The following is a 23,470-nucleotide window of genomic DNA, read 5'->3' on the forward strand; positions in this document are numbered from 1 at the left end:
TCATAGTACACAACCAATTCATTATATCATATATTTTTTTTCGCTTCAGTGTCTCTTTAATGACTCTAACACATTATGTACATTAAATAGCAGTGGGGTTCCTACGTGATTGCTCCATTTCAGGACAATCAGTGAGCACCATAAACCTTTGCTCCTGTTATCAGAAACCCCATTGTGCTTTGGGGTGCCACAGCAGTGAATTTGACCCTCTGTAAATAGAAAAGTAAGCTTTATCACCACTGAATTACAGAGCTAGGCCCCCATCTCTCATGGTAGTAGGCTTCTTCAAGGGAGGATCATTTTTTAACTTACCCAGTATAAAGTAAAAACAAATGTATAAATTATGCAGTTATGTTTTCTTAGTTATATTCATGAGTTTTTGGACATTTTTGAAGCTTGCTAAGCTCAAACTTGAAAAAATCTAATTTTCAAAGCTTCTTGGACTCTTGTTGCAGATATGCACCAATTTAAAGGTAGTTTGTTATCTAAAATTGCTCACTTCTAACTTCTGTGAACTACAAAGTCACACCTCCTCATGTTAACATAGCGTCTACTGTCAATCAGGAATTCTGGTAAATGTAGACATTTATTGTTCTTACTGGCACCTGAATCCAGAGAGGATAGGTAGCAAGTTGTACTGCTGACCCAAACACATTTGGCCCATAAGAGAAGGTATCCTCTAAACTAAACTGCTTACATGTGCTGTTTATATTCCCTTAACATCCACACTGTTGTTAGAATCTGGCTTATTTAAATGTGGGTTTAGTTACGCTTTCATTTTGAAGTAACTACAGGACAATAACAAGATCAAAACTGGTGGAACAAAATATAAATAAAAAATATGCTAATGCAACCTTTAAGCAAAGAACTAAAGGGATACTGAAAATAGTCAAAAATTATTCATAATGGCACTTTCCTTTACTGATCCTGACTTTTTGCTGCAGCTTTCTTAAAAAGTGTATTGAAATAAGCACTTGCCCTTTCCTATGGAACAAAACAGAACAAAGCAAAAGAAAACAAAAACAAACAAAAAAAAACAACAACAAAAAAACCCTGTAACTTTATGGAACTCATAGGCTATAGGCTCATAGACTTCTAGTTATTCTTGCTAAATCATCAGTGTTTCTCAGCTTTGTTATGGCACCTACTCCTTATGAAGGGGGGTGTTGGGTAAGTATCACCACTTATATGTAAGGTCATCTTAAACACCTCTTACCACATGCATATTTGTATATTTGTTAGGAGTACTCCATAATTATGCATAAATGCATTTCAAATATGTCTTTATCAATCAGAAAGAAGCAGCTATGACCTCAAAAACCGCACCCAATCAGCACAATAATACAAAATTCCATCCTTCATTGAAATTTGATACAAACAACTAAAAACAGTTAAAACCAGGTGGGGAATGACATATAAACCCCAAATATTGGAGAACCGGAAGGGTAATAAGGTGCTAATAGTGGTACGGACACACCACTCAGGGTGTGAACAAATTTATATATCAGGGTGCACAATTTAACTGTATTCTCGTGCGGAAGCAATATACAACAATGATTATGCAATATACATCAATAAATAACAATGTGCAAATTACAAAAAGATATATATAACTATATAACACACAAATTCATAGTGTAAAGTGGCAACAAGATAGTGCAGGAGTGTAACAAACCATCATAGAAAAATATGTTAAAACAAAGTGCAAGATGTACAGAGTCCACTGTAGAGACTGAATGAGCACTGTGCAATGAATGCAGACAGAAAGTGCAGTCAAAAGAAGTAAGTATGAAACATACACCAAAGTAGTGAAACGAGTCCTACCGGTAAAGGAAATATCTCCACAGGTCCCCACCGCTGCTATCGCGATTCGCCACTATGCTGTGGCTTTCTCAAAGCTAATAAACTAACACTTGCAGACGTTTAAATCCTATTCCAAAGGGGGAGGGTGAAGGACACCCAATCGTAGCGTAGTGTTGGGCGAAAATCTAGATGTTCGGGTTCGGGCCGAACAGGCCGAACATGGCCGCGATGTTCGGGTGTTCGAGCCGAACTCCGAACATAATGGAAGTCAATGGGGACCCGAACTTTCGTGCTTTGTAAAGCCTCCTTACATGTAACATACCCCAAATTTACAGGGTATGTGCACCTTGGGAGTGGGTACAAGAGGGAAAAAAATGTAGCAAAAAGAGCTTATAGTTTTTGAGAAAATTGATTTTAAAGTTTCAAAGAGAAAACTGTCTTTTAAATGCGGGAAATGTCTGTTTTCTTTGCACAGGTAACATGCTTTTTGTCGGCATGCAGTCATAAATGTAATACAGATGAGAGGTTCCAGGAAAAGGGACCGGTAACGCTAACCCAGCAGCAGCACACGTGATGGAACAGGAGGAGGGCGGCGCAGGAGGAGAAGGCCACGCTTTGAGACACAACAACCCAGGCCTTGCATGCGGACAAGAAGCGTGCGGATAGCAATTTGCTTTTTGTCGGCATGCAGTCATAAATGTAATACAGATGAGAGGTTCCAGGAAAAGGGACCGGTAACGTTAACCCAGCAGCAACACACGTGATGGAACAGGAGGAGGGCGGCGCAGGAGGAGAAGGCCACGCTTTGAGACACAACAACCCAGGCCTTGCATGCGGACAAGAAGCGTGCGGATAGCAATTTGCTTTTTGTCGGCATGCAGTCATAAATGTAATACAGATGAGAGGTTCCAGGAAAAGGGACCGGTAACGCTAACCCAGCAGCAGCACACGTGATGGAACAGGAGGAGGGCGGTGGCAGTAAACACAATGCTATATAGTGTGGGTGAGCGGTGTACTACTGTTCCCAGCAGCGACACAGAGCACAATGCTATACAGTGGTGGGTGAACGGTGTACTACTATTCCCAGCAGCGACACAGAGCACAATGCTATGCAGTGGTGGGTGAGCGGTGTACTACTGTTCCCAGCAGCGACACAGAGCACAATGCTATACAGTGGTGGGTGAGCGGTGTACTACTGTTCCCAGCAGCGACACAGAGCACAATGCTATACAGTGGTGGGTGAGCGGTGTACTACTGTTCCCAGCAGCGACACAGAGCACAGTGCTATACAGTGGTGGGTGAGCGGTGTACTACTGTTCCCAGCAGCGACACAGAGTACAATGCTATACAGTGGTGGGTGAGCGGTGTACTACTGTTCCCAGCAGCAACACAGAGCACAATGCTATACAGTGGTGGGTGAGCGGTGTACTACTGTTCCCAGCAGCGACACAGAGCACAATGCTATACAGTGGTGGGTGAGCGGTGTACTACTGTTCCCAGCACGAACACAGAGCACAATGCTATACAGTGGTGGGTGAGCGGTGTACTACTGTTCCCAGCAGAGACACAGAGTGGCAGTAAACACAATGCTATACAGTGGTGGGTGAGCGGTGTACTACTATTTCCAGCAGCGACACAGAGCACAATGCTATACAGTGGCGGGTGAGCGGTGTACTACTGTTCCCAGCAGAGACACAGAGTGGCAGTAAACACAATGCTATATAGTGTGGGTGAGCGGTGTACTACTGTTCCCAGCAGCGACACAATGACTGGGGGGACCCTGGCTAGCCTGGCTGGAGAGAGAACTACCCTGCCTGCTTACCCAAAGCTAAACCCACAGACAAATGGCGGAGAAATGACGTGGATCGGGTATTTATTTACCCAAACCACGTGACCCGTTCAGCCAATCAGAGCGCGTTCGGATCCGAACCACGTGACCCGTTCGGCCAATCACAGCGCTAGCCGAACGTTCGGGGAACATTCGGCCATGCGCTCTTAGTTCGGCCATATGGCCGAACGGTTTGGCCGAACACCATCAGGTGTTCGGCCGAACTCGAACATCACCCGAACAGGGTGATGTTCTGCAGAACCCGAACAGTGGCGAACACTGTTCGCCCAACACTAAGCGTGGCCACGCAACCGCCTCCATTGCTCTACGTTGCTCAGCAACATAGAAGCTCTGTTGGCTTCCGTAACTACGATGGTCGTGCGTGGCCAAAAAGTAACACGCATACAAAAGTACGCGTCCCTAAGGGGTATATACGCATGGGCGGCTAAAATTTTTTTACATGCATACAAATGTACGCGTCCATAAGGGGAATGTACGCATGGGCTGCAAATCCAGCAAAAAGTGCATAAGTATCGCAGCTCCGCCTGGCCCATACGTCATACACTCTGATGAAGTCCGCGGTGGGCGGACGCAACGCGTCAGTGGGCGGGGCATAACCCGTGATGTGATCTGTGCGCTCCCAAAACTTGAAGCTCCCAGCTGGAAGGACCTTCGCTATCGGATCAGCACGCCACTACTCCCCGCTGCGGACGCGCGGCTGGGTAGAGAAGTGGACAGGTGAACACCCTGCTAGTACGGAAATCCGGGGAACTGGACCGGAACCGCTCAGGACTGGTGAGATACTGGCCCGATCGATATAGCAAGGTGAAGTGATTGTACCTGTGCTTGAGAGTCCTTGCTAAGCTGGAGGAATGGGCTTCTGCTACAGCCTGGCTGCCTCTGTCTCCCCGCTCTGAGTTATGTCGGATTGGTACCGGTACCAGTGTGGATGGGATGAGTGTGGCTTGCTAGGCTGTATGAGTGAGGAGCGCTCTGCAGGTCCTTCGTTTTAATTGTTTTTAGGGCGGTTATTGCTTATTACTTTTGTAATTGTGTTAAATAAAGGCTTATTTATAAAGAGCAAGAGTTAAGTGCTTTACCAGGAGGAATGTTTTGGCCCAAGAGATCGAATGCTACACTCCCCTTATTTGGGTCCAGGCTGTATCCCAGGCCTTCGGGGTTATAGAAATAATCCATAGACAACCATGCCGCAATATGCTGAAGTTGTGCTGCAAATTAGTAATGCTGAATAGAGGGAAGTGCAAGCAGACCTGCTCCATTCGAATGAATAACAAGCGATTGTTTAATATAATCACGCTTGTCATTCCAAATAAAGGCAATCAGTACAGACCGTATATGTTTAAATCACACAAGTGGGATATAAATTGGTGATTGAAGTAACACGTATAATAGTTTAGGTAGAAGTATCATCTTTATAAGATTTACTCTACCCACCACCGTGAGACACAACCTGGACCCTGCCTTGCATTTAGTTTGCAACTGTTTGCAACACTTCAGCTTGTAGATGAGTCTAAGGTGTTTGATGAATCTTCATTCCCAGATACTTAAATGACTGAACAACAGTTGTATGGGCAGGACATCATCTGTCGGGGATGTGTGTGTGTGTGTGTGTGTGTGTGTGGGGGGGGGATCTATGAACATTAGTACTGATTTACTTTTGTTAAGACGCAGGCCAGAATAATAGCCGGCCTCTTCAAATGTCGCTAAAGCAGCATTTAGAGAAGGACCAGGGTCTGCTAGGTATGTCATCTGCATACAGTCCTATTTTTTCTTCTTATTTTCTGTTCCACATCCCTGTATCAAGGGATGGGCACGTATACGGCAGGCCAAAGGTTCGTCAGCAAGAGTGTACAGCAGTGGAGAGAGCGGACACCCCTGCCTAGTAGTACCTCTTCCCAGGGAAGATGATTGTGAAATCCAACTGCTATTGCATACCCTGGCTAAATGGAGATTGGTACAAAAGCCGCACCCACCTACAAAATGTCTCCCAGAAGCCAAACCTGGCAAGGACCACCATTAAGTTGTGCCATTCAACCGTATCAAACGCTTTTGCCATGTCAAGAGAGGGCACCACTCTAGAACCCAAATAAGAGTGATCTGCCTGTATATTCGCCATTAATCGTCTGATATTCATAGCTGTGTTCTTGCCAGGCATAAAGCCAGTTTGGTCGTGGTGCACAAGCATAAGGATTACTGTATTTAACCTGAGGGCCAGAGTTTTAGCTAGAATTTTTATGTCTGTTGGTAAAAAGAATATCGGGCGGTAAGATTCACAGTATAAGGGGTCCTTGCTAGGCTTGGGAAGAACAATAGCACAGCTGAGATTTAATTTCTCGACTTGCTAATTACTATGGGGGCTGGTGCAGTGCGGACCACTACATTCTGAAAACCCACCACTGGTAACACCCTCCTTCACGCCCCCACCCTCAGCACCTGAAAGACGGAATACCCATGGGACTGTTCCAGCGTATATGCAGGAACTGTTCTGGAGGTAGAGGTAGACTTTGCTGTTGAAGCGATCCTTATGTATGATCAGTTTCACGATCTGTGGATAGAGATGGCTCGAACCCCTGATTTTCAGTTCGCAAACTGTGAACGCAAACTCCCGCAAAAGTTTGGTTCGCACGAACTTTCGCGTACCGCAATAGACCTCAATGGGAAGGCGAACTTTGAAAACTAGAAACATTTATGCTGGCCAGCAAGTGATGGAAAAGATGTTTCAAGGAGTCTAACACCTGGAGGGGGGCATGGCGGAGTGGGATACACGCCAAAAGTTTCGGGGAAAAATCTGGATTTGACGCACAGCAGCGTTTTAAGGGCAGAATTCACATTTTATGGCTAAATTGGAGGCCTACATTGCTTTAAAACATCTTGCATGTATATACATCAATCAGGGAGTTTAACCACTTGAGGACCACAGTCTTTCTACCCCTTAAGGACCAGAGCCCTTTTCTCCATTCAGACCACTGCAGCTTTCACGGTTTATTGCTCGGCCATACAACCTACCACCTAAATGAATTTTACCTCCTTTTCTTGTCACTAATACAGCTTTCTTTTGGTGTTATTTGTTTGCTGATGCGAGTTTTAGGTGGGGCTTGTTAGGTGGGGTGGGTGCTTGAGTGGGGAGGTTTGGGAGGCTCACATTTTTAAATGGTTGTGTTTTGATATAGTAATCAATAAAAGTTTTTTGTAGATATTTTCATAAAAAGAATTTGAGTAGATTTTGTTTGGTCTGGTCCATACCCACCTATATACATCTCACAGTGTTTTGATGCGAGTTTTATTTTTTATTATATTCATCAAAAAAGACATGAATTTTGTCAAAAAAATGATTTTTTTTACTTTCTGTGCCGACATTTTTCAAATAAAGTAAAATTTCTGTATACATTTTTGTCCAAATTTATTGTGCTTACATGTCTTTGATAAAATAAAAAACATTTAATTTTATATTTATTGGTTTGGGTAAAAGTTATAGCGTTTACAAACTATGGTGCCAAAAGTGAATTTTCCCATTTTGAAGCATCTCTGACTTTTCTGACCCCCTGTCATGTTTCATGAGGGGCTAGAATTCCAGGATAGTATAAATACCCCCCAAATGACCCCATTTTGGAAAGAAGACATCCCAAAGTATTCACTGAGAGGCATGGTGAGTTCATAGAAGATTTTATTTTTTGTCACAAGTTAGTGGAAAATAAAAGTTTCCATTTCTTCTAACTTGCGACAAAAAAAAAATGAAATCTGCCACGGACTCACTATGCTCCTCTCTGAATACCTTAAAGTGTCTACTTTCCAAAATGGGGTCATTTGTGGGGTGTGTTTACTGTCCTGGCATTTTGGGGGGTGCCTAATTGTAAGCACCCCTGTAAAGCCTAAAGTTGCTCATTGGACTTTGGGCCCCTTAGCACAGTTAGGCTGCAAAAAAGTGCCACACATGTGGTATTGCCGTACTCAGGAGAAGTAGTATAATGTGTTTTGGGGTGTATTTTTACACATACCCATGCTGGGTGGGAGAAATATCTCTGTAAATGACAATGTTTTGATTTTTTTTAACACACAATTGTCCATTTACAAAGATATTTCTCCCACCCAGCATGGGTATGTGTAAAAATACACCCCAAAACACTTGTATTATACTACTTCTCCTGAGTACGGCGATACCACAAGTGTGGCACTTTTTTGCACCCTAAGTGCGCTAAGGGGCCCAAAGTCCAATGAGTACCTTTTGGATTTCACAGGTCATTTTGCGACATTTGGTTTCAAGACTACTCCAGTCCTCACGGTTTAGGGCCCCTAAAATGCCAGGGCAGTATAGGAACCCCACAAATGACCCCATTTTAGAAAGAAGACACCCCATGGTATTCCATTAGGAGTATGGTGAGTTCATAGAAACTTTTTTTTTGTCACAAGTTAGCGGAAATTGATTTTAATTTTTTTTTTCACAAAGTGTCATTTTCCGCAAACTTGTGACAAAAAAAATAAAATCTTCTATGAGCTCACCATACTCATGGCATGGCATACACCATGGCATTTTAGGGGCCCTAAACCGTGAGGAGTAGTCTTGAAACCAAATGTCGCAAAATGACCTTTGAAATCCTAAAGGTACTCATTGGACTTTGGGCCCCTTAGCGCTCTTAGGGTGCAAAAAAGTGCCACACATGTGGTACTGCCGTACTCAGGAGAAGTAGTATAACGTGTTTTGGGGTGTATTTTTACACATACCCATGTTGGGTGGGATTAATATCTCTGTAAATGAGAATTTTTTTATTTTTTTTTACACACAATTTTCTATTTACAGAGAGATTTCTCCCACCCAGCATGGGTATGTGTAAAAATACACCCCAAAACACATTGTACTACTTCTTCTGAGTACAGCGATACCACAGGTGTGACACTTTTTTGCAACCTAGGTGCGCTAAGGGGCAGGGCTGTATTTAGGGTTTGGGCTCCCCTAGGCACCCCAAACCTATGGCGCCCCCCCCCCCCGAGGGCGTTGGCGGCACATAATACATTGGGCGTGTCCATAACATACAGTGGGTGTGACCAATTAAAACTTCCTAGTAAGAGTGCAGCCCAAAGTCAAAGGCCATGTTTTCTCCCCGGGTATGAGTAAAGTGACTAGGGTTGCAACGGTATGAAATTCCACGGTATGATAACCGTCAAAAAAAATACCACAGTATGACGGTATACGGTATTATGCAATTTTTTGGACCAGGGCCCCACCTCCTTCCATTACATTTTGTGCCCCTCCACCCCAGTGTGGGGTGCCCCACTCCCTCGGGAACTGTAAAAAGGCTCACCCTATTCCTGCAAAAGTCCTGATGGCGTGATAGGTGTAGCTAGTAATAGGTGGTCGCAGCATAGGTAGCTAGGGATAGGTGAAGCCAGGGATAAGTGTGGCCAGAAATAGGTGGCCGCTGTATAGGTAGCCAGGAATAGATGTAGCCAGTAGTTGGTGGCCGCTGTATAGGTAGCCAGGAATAGATGTAGCCAGTAGTTGGTGGCCGCTGTATAGGTAGCCAGGGATAGGTGTGGCCAGAAATAGGTGGCCGCTGTATAGGTAGCCAGGGTTAGATGAAGCCAGTAGTAGGTGGTCGCAGTATAGGTAGCCAGGGATAGGTGTAGCCAGAAATAGGTGGCCGCTGTATAGGTAGCCAGGGATAGGTGTAGCCAGTAGTTGGTGGCCGCTGTATAGGTAGCCAGGAATAGATGTAGCCAGTAGTTGGTGGCCGCTGTATAGGTAGCCAGGGATAGGTGTGGCCAGAAATAGGTGGCCGCTGTATAGGTAGCCAGGGATAGATGAAGCCAGTAGTAGGTGGTCACAGTATAGGTAGCCAGGGATAGGTGTAGCCAGAAATAGGTGGCCGCTGTATAGGTAGCCACGGATAGGTGTAGCCAGTAGTAGGTGGCCGCAGTATAGGTAGCCAGGGATAGGTGTAGCCAGTAGTAGGTGGCCGCTGTATAGGTAGCCAGGGATAGATGTAGCCAGTAGTAGGTGGCCATAGTATAGGTAGCCAGGGATAGGTGTAGCCAGTAGTAGGTGGCTGCAGCATAGGTAGCCAGGGATGGGTGTAGCCAGTAGTAGGTGGCTGCAGCATAGGTAGCCAGGGATAGGTGTAGCCAGTAGTAGGTGGCCGCTGTATAGGTAGCCAGGGATAGATGTAGCCAGTAGTAGGTGGCCACAGTATAGGTAGCCAGGGATAGGTGTAGCCAGTAGTAGGTGGCCGCAGTATAGGTAGCCAGGGATAGGTGTAGCCAGTAGTAGGTTGCCACAGTATAGGTAGCCAGGGATAGGTTTAGCCAGAAATAGGTGGCCGCAGTACAGGTAGCCAGGGATAGGTGTAGCCAGAAATAGGTGGCCGCAGTATAGGTAGCCAGGGATAGGTGTAGCCAGAAATAGGTGGCCGCAGTATAGGTAGCCAGGGAATTGTTCTAATGACTGCATCTGCTCAGATACTGATAAAGAATCGTACAAGGATTTGTAGACAGTCCCTATTCAGTATATGGCAGGCTCTTGTGTACAGCGCCCAGCCACCAACCTCTACCCCTCCCCAAGTGTTCTGTACTGTAGTGATGCTGGAGGAGTCTGCAGAGCCAGTTCTGCTCCATCAGAGATGGACAGCGTGAGTGTAATAAGCTGAGGCTGGGAGCACACTGTATGTCCGTTTTCTGTACGTGTTTTCTGCACACCATGTGTGTCTGTATGTGTGAAAACATGCAATTTTTATCACAGGAGCTAATGTAATTGATCGAGAAAATGCGTGCAGTGGTTTGCTGCGGTCTGTTCTGATCTGCATGGGGAAAACACATTCAAGTGTGCACTAGCCAATTGATTAACATTGGTTCTCCGGTTACCTGTGCAGAAAGTGAAGGGGGTAGGGGGGCCCCATCCAAAGTTTCGCAGGGGGGCCCAGTGACTTCTAGTTACGCCCCTGCTGGGCCCCCTTGCAAAAATTTGGATGGGGTCCCCCCCATAGGTGCCAAATAATCGTAATGGGGCAGCGTTTCACTATAAAATAATCGTAATGCGGCAATGTTTCACCATAAAATAATCGCAATGTGGGCAACATTTCAGCAGAGAATAACCGCAATGAGGGCAACATTTCACCAGAGAATAATCGCAATGAGGGCAACATTTCAGCAGAGAATAATCGCAATGAGGGCAACATTTCACCAGAGAATAATCGCAATGAGGGCAACATTTCACCAGAGAATAATCGCAATGAGGGCAACATTTCACCAGAGAATAATCGCAATGAGGGCAACATTTCACCAGAGAATAATCGCAATGAGGGCAACATTTCACCAGAGAATAATCGCAATGAGGGCAACATTTCAGCAGAGAATAATCGCAGTGAGGGCAACATTTCAGCAGAGAATAATCGCAGTGAGGGCAACATTTCACCAGAGAATAATTGCAGTGAGGGCAACATTTCACCAGAGAATAATCGCAGTGAGGGCAACATTTCACCAGAGAATAATCGCAGTGAGTGCAACATTTCACTAGCGAATAATCCCAATGAGTGCAACATTTCAGCAGAGAATAATCACAACGTGGGCAGTTTTTCAGCAGAAAATGTCCCCAGTTTAGGTAGTAGGTTTATAGGTGTCCCCAGTTAGATAGTAGCTAGGTATATAGGTGTCCCCAGTTAGATAGTAGGTACATAGGTGTCCCCAGTTAGATAGTAGGTACATAGGTGTCCCCAGTTAGATAGTAGGTACATAGGTGTCCCCAGTTAGATAGTAGGTAGGTACATAGGTGTCCCCAGTTAGATAGTAGGTAGGTATATAGGTGTCCCCAGTTAGATAGTAGGTAGGTATATAGGTGTCCCCAGTTAGATAGTAGGTAGGTATATAGGTGTCCCCAGTTAGACAGTAGGTATATAGGTGTCCCCAGTTAGACAGTAGGTATATAGGTGTCCCCAGTTAGACAGTAGGTATATAGGTGTCCCCAGTTAGACAGTAGGTACATAGGTGTCCCCAGTTAGACAGTAGGTACATAGGTGTCCCCAGTTAGATAGTAGGTACATAGGTGTCCCCAGTTAGATAGTAGGTACATAGGTGTCCCCAGTTAGATAGTAGGTACATAGGTGTCCCCAGTTAGACAGTAGGTACATAGGTGTCCCCAGTTAGATAGTAGGTACATAGGTGTCCCCAGTTAGATAGTAGGTACATAGGTGTCCCCAGTTAGATAGTAGGTATATAGGTGTCCCCAGTTAGATAGTAGGTAGGTATATAGGTGTCCCCAGTTAGATAGTAGGTAGGTATATAGGTGTCCCCAGTTAGATAGTAGGTAGGTATATAGGTGTCCCCAGTTAGATAGTAGGTAGGTATATAGGTGTCCCCAGTTAGACAGTAGGTAGGTATATAGGTGTCCCCAGTTAGACAGTAGGTATATAGGTGTCCCCAGTTAGACAGTAGGTATATAGGTGTCCCCAGTTAGACAGTAGGTATATAGGTGTCCCCAGTTAGACAGTAGGTATTTAGGTGTCCCCAGTTTAGGTATAGGTAGTAGGTATATAGGTGTCCCCAGTTAGATAGTAGCTAGGTATATAGGTGTCCCCAGTTAGATAGTAGGTATATAGGTGTCTCCAGTTTAGGTAGTAGGTATATAGGTGTCCCCAGTTAGACAGTAGGTATATAGGTGTCCCCAGTTTAGGTATAGGTAGTAGGTATATAGGTGTCCCCAGTTAGATAGTAGGTAGGTATATAGGTGTCCCCAGTTTAGGTAGTAGGTATATAGGTGTCCCCAGTTAGATAGTAGGTATATAGGAGTCCCCAGTTAGATAGTAGCTAGGTATATAGGTGTCCCCAGTTAGATAGTAGCTAGGTATATAGGTGTCCCCAGTTAGATAGTAGCTAGGTATATAGGTGTCCCCAGTTAGATAGTAGGTATATAGGTGTCCCCAGTTAGATAGTAGGTATATAGGTGTCCCCAGTTAGATAGTAGGTATATAGGTGTCCCCAGTTAGATAGTAGCTAGGTGTCCCCAGTTAGATAGTAGGTATATAGGTGTCCCCAGTTAGATAGTAGCTAGGTATATAGGTGTCCCCAGTTAGACAGTAGGTATATAGGTGTCCCCAGTTAGACAGTAGGTATATAGGTGTCCCCAGTTTAGGTATAGGTAGTAGGTATATAGGTGTCCCCAGTTAGATAGTAGGTATATAGGTGTCCCCAGTTTAGGTAGTAGTATCAGTGCTGCAGCTAGCTAAATCAGCTTACACCAGCAGTGAAAGGGTTACACACTAGAGACAGAGAGATGCTGGACTGTGTGATCAGGGCTGACATGTGACAGGCAGATAAGGCAAATTAAGTTGAGAGGAGGTGTCGTCTTACCATGGAGAGTGCCCGTGATGTTTGTGCAGCCAGTGTCCCTCTCCCCTTGAGCTTGATGAGGCAGGAGGCTGGGATTGAGGGAGAAAACCTGATGCTGCGCAGAAAAGCTGCAGACATCAGGCAAGACAGGGACCCTTGCAGAGTCATTTTAGACGAGCTGCCTGCTAAGCTGTCAGGAAATGAATTATGCAGCTTCAGGTCGCACTTCCGACCCTGCCCGCCTGCAGTTCATTGGCCAGTGGTTTGCTCTGTCACACACTCACAGGCTCAGCCCCGCTGAAGAGGAGGTCGGGACTAAACCACTGCCAGGCATGGATGGGGAGGGCAGGTGCCAGCTGCAGCTACCCTGGGCTGGACCAGACTCGCCCCCAACCCCCCCCCTCCCCCCCTCCCTTAAAAAAAAAAATAATAATCCAGAGGTCCACTCCAGAGGACCAGAGGAAAATTTTTAAATACATTAAATAACACACCATATAGGAGGCCGCCCCCCCCTGAGGGGCCGCCCATGGCACCGGCCCACGGGTGCCTCTTAAGAGATACGGCCCTGCTAAGGGGCCTAACGTCCTATTCACAGGTCATTTTGCGACATTTGGTTTCAAGACTATTCCTCATGGTTTAGGGCCCCTAAAATGCCAGGGCAGTATAGGAACCCCGCAAATGACCCCATTTTAGAAAGAAGACACCCCAAGGTATTCCGTTAGGAGTATGGTGAGTTCATAGAAGATTTTATTTTTTGTCACAAGTTAGCGGAAAATGACACTTTGTGAAAAAAAACAATTAAAATCAATTTCCGCTAACCTGTGACAAAAAAAAAATCTTTTATGAACTCACCATACTCCTAAAGGAATACCTTGGGGTGTCTTCTTTCTAAAATGGGGTGATTTGTGGGGTACATATACTGCCCTGGCATTTTAGGTGCCATAAACTGTGAGGAGTAGTCTTGAAACCAAATGTCGCAAAATGACCTGTGAAATCCTAAAGGTACTCATTGGACTTTGGGCCCCTTAGCGCAGTTAGGCTGCAAAAAAGTGCCACACATGTGGTACTGCCGTGCTCAGAACAAGTAGTATAATGTGTTTTGTGGTGTATTTTTACATATATCCATGCTGGGCGGGAGAAATATCTCTGTAAATGACACATTTTTTATTTTTTTTTTACACACAATTGTCCATTTACAGGGATATTTCTCCCACCCAGCATGGGTATGTGTAAAAATACACCCCAAAACACATTATACTACTTCTTCTGAGTACAGCGATACCACATGTGTGACACTTTTTTGAAGCCTAGGTGCGCTAAGGAGCCCAACGTCCTATTCACAGGTCATTTTGAGGCATTTGTTTTCTGGACTACTCCTCACGGTTTAGGGCACCTAAAATGCCAGGGCAGTATAGGAACCCCACAAGTGACCCCATTTTAGAAAGAAGACACCCCAAGGTATTCCGTTAAGTGTATGGTGAGTTCATAGAAGATTTTATTTTTTGTCACAAGTTAGTGAAAAATGACACTTTGTGAAAAAAACAATAGAAATCAATTTCCGCTAACTTTTGACAAAAATAAAATCTTCTATGAACTCATCATACACCTAACAGAATACCTTGGGGTGTCTTTTTTCTAAAAAGGGGTCACTTGTTACGTTCCTATACTGCCATGGCATTTTACGGGCCCAAAACCGTGAGTAGTCTGGAAACCAAATGTCTCAAAATGACTGTTCAGGGGTATAAGCATCTGCAAATTTTGATGACAGGTGGTCTATGAGGGGGCAAATTTTGTGGAACCGGTCATAAGCAGGGTGGCCTTTTAGATGACAGGTTGTATTGGGCCTGATCTGATGGATAGGAGTGCTAGGTGGGTAACAGGAGGTGATTGATGGGTGTCTCAGGGGGTGGTTAGAGGGGAAAATAGATGCAATCAATGCACTGAGGAGGTGATCGGAAGGGGGTCTGAGGGGGATCTGAGGGTTTGGCCGAGTGATCAGGAGCCCACACGGAGCAAATTAGGGCCTGATCTGATTGGTAGGTGTGCTAGGGGGTGACAGGTGGTGACAGGAGGTGATTGATGGGTGTCTCAAGGTGTGATTAGTGGGGGGAATAGATGCAAGCAATGCACTGGCGAGGTGATCAGGGCTCGGGTCTGAGGGCGTTCTGAGGGTGTGGGCGGGTGATTGGGTGCCCTAGGGGCAGATAGGGGTCTAATCTGATGGGTAGCAGTGACAGGTGGTGACAGGGGGCGATTGATGGGTAATTAGTGGGTGTTTAGAGGAGAGAACAGATGTAAACAATGCATTTAAGAGGTGATCTGACGGCGGGTCTGCAGGCGATCTGATGGTGTGGGTAGGTGATCAAATTGCCCGCAAGGGGCAGGTTAGGGGCTGATTGATGGGTGGCAGTGACAGGGGGTGATTGATGGGTGGCAGTGACAGGGGGTGATTGACAGGTGATTGATAGGTGATTGACAGATGATTGACAGGTGATCAGTGGGTTATTACAGGGAAGAACAGATGTAAATATTGCACTGGCGAATTGATAAGGGGGGATCTGAGGGCAATCTGAGCGTGTGGGCGGTTGATTGGGTGCCCGCAAGGGGTAGATTAGGGTCTAATCTGATGGGTAACAGTGACAGGTGGTGATAGGGGGTGATTGATGGGTAATTAGTGGGTGTATAGAGGAGAGAACAGATGTAAACAATGCACTTGGGAGGTGATCTGGCGGTGGGTCTGTGGGCGATCTTATGGTGGGTGATCAGATTGCCCGCAAGGGGCAGGTTAGGGGCTGATTGATGGGTGGCAGTGACAGGGGATGATTGATGGGTGATAGGTGATTGACAGGTGATCAGTGGGTTATTACAGGGAAGAACAGATGTAAATAATGCACTAGCGAATTGATAAGGGGGGGTCAGAGGGCAATCTGAGTGTGTGGGCGGGTGATTGGGTGCCCGCAAGGGGCAGATTAGGGTCTGATCTGATAGGTAACAGTGACAGATGGTGATAGGGGGTGATTGATGGGTGAATGATGGGTAATTAGTGGGTGTTTAGAGGAGAGAACAGATGTATAAAATGCACTTGGGAGGTGATCTGACGGCGGGTTTGCGGGCGATCTTATGGTGTGGGTGGGTGATCAGATTGCCCACAAGGGGCAGGTTAGGGGCTGATTGATGGGTGGCAGTGACAGGGGGTGATTGATGAGTGATTGACAGGTGATTGACAGGTGATCAGGGGGGGTAGATTCATACAGTACACAGGAGGGGGGGGGGGGTCTGGGGAGAATCTGAGGGGTGGGTGGGGGGGTGATCAGGAGTCCCCAGGGTGCAGTTTAGGGAATAAAAAAAATAGCGTTGACAGATAGTGACAGGGAGTGATTGATGGGTGATTAGGGGGGTGATTGGGTGCAAACAGTGGTCTGGGGGCGGGCGGGGGGGGGAGTCTGAGGGGTGCTGTGGGCGATCAGGGGGCAGGGGGGGGGGCAGATCAGTGTGTTTGGGTGCAGACTAGGGTGGCTGCAGCCTGCCCTGGTGATCCCTCGGACACTGGGACCACCAGGGCAGGAGGCAGCCTGTATAATACACTTTGTATACATTACAAAGTGTATCATACACTTTGTATGCGGTGATCGCGGGGTTAACAACCCGCCGGCGCTTCCAAACAGCCGGCGGGTTGTCGTCACGGGTGGGCGGAGTCAGTTGCCGGGGGAAGCACGCGTCATCAATGACGCGATCGCTCCCCCGGCATGCCGAAAGGACGCAACGCCCTTGGGCGTATTGCGGTCCTTTCGGCGTCCTTTTTTGCCGCCGCCCATCGGCTGTGGGTGGTCGGCAAGTGATTAATTAGTTTACTGCTTCACACTGACAGACCAAACTCACGGTATAACGCACGGCAAACAGCTATTTGTGTAGTGACGACCGTGCTGACTACTGCGCACCATTGCGAAATTGCTCTTCCTCACTCAGTGATGTCAGGTAATTGCTGACTGCCTTATCAACTTTCGATGGTTCTTTCTCTACCATAGTTAAAGCTTACATCTATTTTTTTAAATTACTTTTCTGCTTGCTGTTCAGTACCTGTAACGAGAATCTGTTATGGAGGGCAAGTCTGCCATTCATTCAACTGTGTGAAACTTTCAATGGTACTTTCTCAGTACCATGGTGATCACGGGTAATGGCCGGGGAATCGGTTTGATTCTGGTCCGGAGTGGGAGCCTGAGAAACGGCTACCACCACACATCCAAGGACCCATTTGCTTTATAAGTAATGTACCTGCCCTGACCATACTTGGCAGACCAGACATCCGTGGTCAGATGGACCCTTGACCCAACGCTTAGTGCCAGAGGTGACACCACTTGCCTCTTAACTTCATGATACAGTTTGGGTATCACCTTTTTAGAGAAATAATTGCGACCTGGTATCTTACAATGCGGTGTCCCAATGGCCAAAAATTTATGGAAGGCCTCAGAGTCCACCAGCTGGTATGGTAACAGCTGGCGAGCTAACGGTTCTGCCAAGCCAGCTGTCAGACTCAGGGCAAGGGGGTGACTGGCAGACATTGGCTTCTTCCGCTCAAAGATTTCCCTCACGGACACCTGGCTGCTGCTTTGGGCAGAGGAGCAGGAACCGCTCAAGGTGAGAGGCGGAGTAGAGGAGGGTGGCTGTGATTGTGAAGGTGCAAGGGAGAAAGTGGCTGAAGATGATGCACCTGAAGGAGGAAGAGGAGAAGGAGGGTGGCTTTTCTTTTGTGTGCTGCTTTTCCTCTGGTGCTCTTCCCATTTCAGTTTGTGCCTTTTCTGCATGTGCCTTCGTAAGGCAGTTGTCCCTACGTGGGTGTTGGCCTTTCCACGGCTCAATTTTTGGAGGCAGAGAGAACAGATGGCATTGCTCTGATCTACGGCAGACACACAAAAAAAAATTCCAAACTGCTGAGCCCCCCTGGGGTGTGGGCACTATGGTGGCCTCAGCAGCTGACGTTGAAGGGCATATTGGCTGGCTGTCCATAGGTGACGATACATAGCACCGGACACTGCCACCAGTTGTTTCTGATGACGAGCTCCTTCTGCTTCTTTCAGCAACTCGTCTCCTCCTACTCCTCTCTGACTCCCCCTCTGAATCTCCTCTATTGGGAACCCACGTGGCATCCGTATCATCATAATCATCCTACCCAGCTTCGCTTGACTCAGACACTTCATAAACTGCACCAACAGCAGGTACTTCATCATCCTCCTCCTCACACGTTACGTCTATAGTGTCGCCTAACTCAGACATATGAGATGGTGTAACTTGCTTAGTGCCTTCATCTTGTTGTAAAAATAATGGTTGGGAATCAGTGATTTCCCCACCAAATAACTCCTGCGAAGTGTCAAATGCAGTGGATGTGGTGCTTGTAGTAGCTCTGGTGGCTGCAGAAGATGAGGTGTTCTGTGTTAAATAGTCACATCCTGACAATCTTGGGAGTTGATGGGACATACCTTCTTCTGAGCACTGTACTTTGGGCTGGGGCCGCACAAAATCACGTCAGCATGACCTCGAACAGACTTGCCGGGTGGCCTGCCTCTGGGTCGGCCCCTGCCTCTGCCTCTACCTGTTTTGCCCATTTCGGGGGAGGGGGGGATGAAGTGAAAGGTATGCACTGACTTGACTAATACAATGTGCAGTCACACAGGTGCAGTGACTAGTATTACAATACAATGTGCAGCTGCCAGACAGGTTCAGTTAACAGGTATGCTCGGAGTGGTATATTACACAGCGTGCGGTCACACAGGTACTGTGAACAATTATGCAATGACTGGTATTACAAATTTGCAGCTGTCACACACACAGGTACCGAAAAGGCACAGTGACACTGCGTGCGCTCACATAGGTGGGTGGGTGTACTGCGCAACAGGTAGGTATATGCAGTGATGGGTATTACAAATGTGCACCTGTCTCACACACACACACACACACACAGGTACCGGACAGGCACAGTGACACTGCGTGCGCTCCCGTAGGTAGGTGGGTGCACTGAACAGTGAACAGATGAAGTGATTGGGATGAGAAATGGGCAGCTGCCTGTTACACACACAGGTAGTCACTGAATGTGCTGGGCCTGCCAGTGGCACAGTAGGAATTACCACCAAGGGGCCAAAGGCCAGCTGCGACTGACTGGGCTGTATATAATGCAAGTGGGCCACACACACACACACACACACACACACACACACACACACACACACACACACACACACAAAATTGATCACAAGAACAAGATTAGCTCTCAAATGAGCTGTTGAGGGGTACTTTTTTAGCAATAAGAATCAACAAGGAGCAAGCTAACAAGCCTACAAGAGCCTAACTAAGCTTTTCCTATATCTCTCTCTGAGTCTGCAGCAGCAGCTCTCCCTTCTCATTACTGCAGGCACACGACTGAGTGAAAAGGCTGGCATCGCCTGCCTTTTATAAGGGGGGGGGGAGGGGAGCTCCAGGAGGGAGTGTAGCCTGATTGGCTACAATGTGCCTGCTGACTGTGATGTAGAGGGTCAAAGTTGACCCTAATGGTGCACTATGGGGGCGAATTGAACTTCCGGAAAAGTTTGCGGTTCTCTGCGATCGCGAACCCCAGAAGTTTGCCGGTTCCCGTTCGCCGACGAACCGTTCAGGCTATCTCTAGCTACGGACATGAAACATTGTGCTCCAGTTCGAACAGGGCCCTTCAGACTCCCCGCAGGCAGCTCCTGCATGGGAGGAGGGGTAATAGGAGCTCCCAGTGTGGGGTTGATCACCCAAGATGCATCTCCTTGTCTAATGCAAATTGGCATAGGCGATGTATGAAGTCCTCTCTTGGCACTGGTTGGTCTTAACGGTGGACCCTCAGATTGGACTGATCACTAGGAAACTACCGCTTATGGTGGGCCAACGTGCGCCCAATTTGAGGGACCAATTGGTCCACTAAGACCTGTTACCAAGGCCAATGTGGTTACAAAATTGGATACCGAATGGGATGCATCGATGTGGTTTATGTTCTGTATATTGCTTTGTGGATGCAAGTAGGACTTTCAGTGCCCCACAACAGCAGAGAAAAAGGGAGATTTGTAGCTTTATTAATTGTAACTCTGAGTGTTCTATACATTATCCAATGTCCTTGCCCAAAGATCTATGTGGGGATGATAACCAAAAAACTAAGAACTTAAATCTCCGAGCATGTAAGCAACATAAACTGTAGGTAAAAAATGAATGGGGAATACCGCAGCCCCTTTACTGAACATTTTTGTATGATGCACAACGGATCCACTGGTGGCTTCAAATTTAAAGGCATTTATAAACTGTTGAAAAACAGGAGCTGGGGAGACAGAGAGAGGGTGCTGCTACAGCAGGAGTGTAGATGGATATACACACTGAACTCACTAACCCCAAACGGTTTAAACCCGGAACTTGACTATGCACACTTCCTGTGAGTGGTGGAGTGAAACTGTAACTCTGGAGGAATATAATGGAAGTAACCTTTAAATTGGGGTTGGGGCACCCACTGTACTGTACAGTGCGAGGCATTGCAAAGTTCCTCCAATGAACTTTGCCTGACCACCCCCCCATATCACCCAGTCCCATGCACGCCTCCAGGACTTCTCAAGAGCTGCTCCAACACAATGGAACTCCCTACCTCCACCCATTAGGGCAGCCCCCCCCCCTTCAACATCTTCAAGAAGGCCCTCAAAACTCACCTTTTTACTCTGGCCTACCACCCTCACAACTTCTCTAAACCCACAGCTGAACTCTGGTCCCCTACCTTTTGTGTCCCTACCTCTCCCTGTAGATTGTAAGCCTTTGGGCAGGGTCCTCCTCCTTTTGTGTCCTACCTGATCATGCAGCTCCATTACTGTAAACCCATGCTATGCATTTGAGTGAACCTAACTTGCCTAATCTCTATGCTCCATCCAGTGACTGACTAAGCAACCTTGTACTCATACTGTGCTGCGTGATCTGGTTTTTCTTGTATTCCTATATTGTCATTTTGCTGTATGTCACCCCTAAATATTGTCTGTAACCTAAAGTAATGTCCAGTGCTTCGTAATATGTTGGCGCTTTATAAATAAATAAATAAAAGTAACGAGCGGTGGAACACAGCGCTGGAATGTCAAAGAGGTGAGTCATCGCTTCCCCGCCCGCTGCTTCATAATTATACACTGCGCTAATAGCTGGAGGGGGAGCGCAGACTGGGGGACCCAGGTGATCGCAGGGGAGTCCGACCCCCCTCCCTACCATTGTGCACGCTGCCCCCCTTCCTGGCTTCTACCCCCTCCAGGCTACCTATACTGGAGGTAATTATAATACCTATCGGGGGGAGGGGAGCATCTTCACAAGTTTGCCTCAGGCGGCAAAGTTTTGAACCGGCCCTGTGTAAAGCCTTAGATGTTTTTTAGTTTTATTAATAAATAAATAAAATAATAAATTCCAATCCTCATTGTGTCCCTATAAAGCAAGCTGCAAAGATGTTAAAAAGGAAAGGAAATAAGCTGCTCAAGTAATGCCAAACAGGGTTTGTCTTTAAGTCCCTTATGGGGCTTCATGAAATTGGGGACCTAAAAATGAACCCAGAAAATGATGCCTTCTGGTGTCACTCTAAAAACAGCTGCTTAAAAAAAATAAAATAGTGTTGCATAAAAATAATGAAACAGCTTTGGTTTTGTTATATGTCACCAATGGGTCTTTTTCATTCTACATTTTGTTCTATGCAATACCTTTGCATCTGAAAAAGTCTTTGTACATCACATCCTTATTCAGCAACAGTCGGAAGTCTATCAATATGAAGCATTGCAAAGATGCACAGTGCATTTCTGAAGTAACCTGTACTCTTAGACCACAACATGTGTAAATATTGCAGTTTGTTAATAAACTTAAAGGCTACGCATTGTTTACAGATGAAATGTACTTTTCTCCCTCATGCAGTTGTTTTATTACTTTCCTTGCCTCTCAATGGAATACAAACTGTATCACACAGGCTTGGGAAGTGGATCACATGCTAACAGACCTAGGCATTCCATTCTCGTGTGTAACTGAGAGAGTGTGTAAAATGTGATGGTCAGTCTTTCTAGCTGCAGGGTTGCTTGTTCTGCAGGGCTGATCCTGATTCCTGAATATTCAGTGACCTACAGACTTTTACCAAATCAAAGCGTCATTCAGAAAGCACATCCCAGCCTGCTGCCCACATAGCCAAAAGGCACTAGGTTCTCTTCCTCAACCCAACTTCTCTTTCTTTCTATCCTTGCTTATTAACAACTTCAGTCCTCTGGTACCCCTCCTGTTCTGATCTTCTGATCAAGTCCTGGGAGCAGCAGACACAGCAAGTAAGAGAATAACAAGGTTTACTGCATCTATTCATTATACTGAATCTTAATTATGATTGCTTTATTATGTTTTAATAAACCTTTAACTCATCAGCCTCAGATCACCAAGTGAAATAATTTACATTATCATTTTTAGTGCTATTTGTATTGTTTTTTTTTTTTTTACTTGTGTGAGATTTAAAGGATGCACACGATTCAAAATTAAGTGTAAAGGTGGCCACACACCATAATTTTTTTTATTTTGTATTTATTTCCAATTCAAAAATTACAATCAATTTTTCTGATTGATTGTAACATTTAAAATATCTGACCAATGTACCACACACATGTGCTCAGTTTTACCCAATTGTGAAAAAAAAAAATTAATAACTCTGAAAAAATTGCGTGAGTCTATACATGTATAATGGACAATCTACCACACACCATTCCATTTTCCTAAACATTGATCAAAAAAATCCACAACTCCTGATTGACCTATATTGAAAAAACGTGAAATCTAATCAGATTTCTCACTTGAATTAAAATAAAAGCTCTCAATTTTCTGGGACTTTTTTGGGACAAACGATGCTTTTTATCAAATTTCCGTAAAGTCAGATCATTTTACTGTATTGTGTGTGGTGTGGCCACCTTTTAGGACATCAGTTATACAATCTTAATGTTTTCATGCTTACCAAACCTGTGTAGTACCAGGGTAAACTGTGTGAACATACTTGAATGGATAGTTTCAGTAGTCCCTCATACTACATAGAACAGTAAAAAGATTGTAAAATCAAGGTTGTATTATTAATGGGCATCTTTATTGACTAAACAGTGTGCTCAGTATTAACTATTGGAGATACAAAATAAAAATGCCTCATTAACTTGGAAGCACCTATAGAAGAAAGTGGTGGAGACAGTCTTGTTTGTTAACATATAAAGAGCGCACTGAGCTATTGTTAGTCTCATTAGTATTATTTTAGTTGTTTTGTGTACTTGGTGTATTGGATATATATATATATATATATATATATATTAAAGTTAGTGCTCTGAGCTGATTTGTGCTGTCTCTCCTATTAACACTCCTGAAAAAATCCTGACAGTTAAGGCAATGTGACATACAGGGTAATGAAGCAATGACAACCAATCAAATGTTGCAGGTTACATGTACCGTGTAGTCGCAATATGGAAAGGTGTTTAAATC

The 23,470-nt window shown here is 45.6% G+C and overlaps 1 protein-coding gene across 1 annotated transcript in view; it reads left to right on the plus strand.

The window, feature by feature from the left end:
* The first annotated feature begins 22,050 nt into the window (after positions 1 to 22,050).
* OCA2 (OCA2 melanosomal transmembrane protein) overlaps positions 22,051 to 23,470 on the plus strand; it is a 489,993-nt gene continuing 488,573 nt past the window's right edge. Inside the window, exon 1 of the mRNA XM_068268142.1 lies at positions 22,051 to 22,290. The gene's annotated coding sequence lies outside the window, so the exon portion shown is untranslated. The remainder of the gene's footprint in view (positions 22,291 to 23,470) is intronic.

The sequence above is a fragment of the Hyperolius riggenbachi genome, chromosome 2, assembly GCF_040937935.1.
Source record: "Hyperolius riggenbachi isolate aHypRig1 chromosome 2, aHypRig1.pri, whole genome shotgun sequence".
Lineage (NCBI taxonomy): Eukaryota > Metazoa > Chordata > Amphibia > Anura > Hyperoliidae > Hyperolius > Hyperolius riggenbachi.